Source organism: Nicotiana attenuata, unplaced genomic scaffold (genome assembly GCF_001879085.1).
Source record: "Nicotiana attenuata strain UT unplaced genomic scaffold, NIATTr2, whole genome shotgun sequence".
Classification (NCBI taxonomy): domain Eukaryota; kingdom Viridiplantae; phylum Streptophyta; class Magnoliopsida; order Solanales; family Solanaceae; genus Nicotiana; species Nicotiana attenuata.
The window spans coordinates 7155-8377 of record NW_017683560.1 but is presented as its reverse complement, the minus strand read 5'-3'; positions in this window follow the sequence as shown (position 1 = coordinate 8377).

The window sequence follows — 1223 nt, the reverse complement described above, 5'->3', positions numbered from 1 at the left end:
AAATGAGAGTGCTGAATGTCATGACACGTAATACAAACAGGAACCAATGCATGAGTGCAATGCAATACATATGACCGCTGCGGCGTGCAACCCGATCCATTTGGGTACTCGCGCTCACTGTGGGGGTTCAGACTCCGGAGGGGCTCCTACAGCCCAAGCGCAATATCAATGTAACACCGCTGCGGCGTGCAGCCCGAGCCATCCATATATCCAGAAATCACTATAACACTGCTGCGGCGCGCAGCCCGATCCATGCTCAGTCCAGAAATGCACATAAGCCCCTTGGGCAATAATAAAATAGTAGTTCTCAGTTCAAAACGTCAGTAAAATATCATTTAAGTTTTTAAATCATGAAAAATGGCTGAATTTGCAAAACAGTATTAAAACCCTGGATCGAGATCAAATAACATGCAAAGTAATGCAAAAACAGTAATATCAATCCCTGAAGGATTCAAATAATCGGCATGAAGCCCAAAACGTGGCAATCAGCCCAAATCATGATGATAACAAGTAGTTTCAGTCACATACGTAGTAATTTCATCAATCGGGACGGACCAAGTCACAATCCCCAACGGTGCTCTACCCTACGCTCATATCCGGCCACCTCAATACAGCACTATGATGTGCAAATCCGGGGTTTCAAACCCTCAGGATATCATTTACAAGTATTACTCACCTCGAACCGGTGAAATCCCTAGCTCGCGACGCCTTTGCCCCTCAAATCGGCCTCCACGCACGTCGAATCTAACCAAAATCAGAGCGAATACATCACAATATGCTAAGGGAACAATACCCAATCGAAAACAATCGAAAATTAGCAAGAATCTCGAACAAAACCCGAGCCCCGGGCCCGCTTCTCGAAAAATTACGAAATTCACATCACCGGATTCCTCGTCTCGCCACGAGTCCATACATATAAAATTCACCAAAATCGGAGTCCATTTGACCACTCAGATCCCTAGTTTAACTTTCTTAAGTTTCAAGCCCTAACCTCCATTTTTACCCTTTAATTCCTTGGGTTTTCAGTGTTAATCCATGTTTATACACAATAATATCATAATCTAAGTCCAAGAATCCATACCTGATGGTAGCCCTCGAAACCCTCTTCAAAAATCGCCCAAAATCTCCTTAGTCCGAAGTCCAAAATGTTTCTTCTCTTTCAAAATCGTGAAAACACTGTTCACTTAAACCCAGCCAGGTCTCCGCTTCTGCGGTTGGGATAC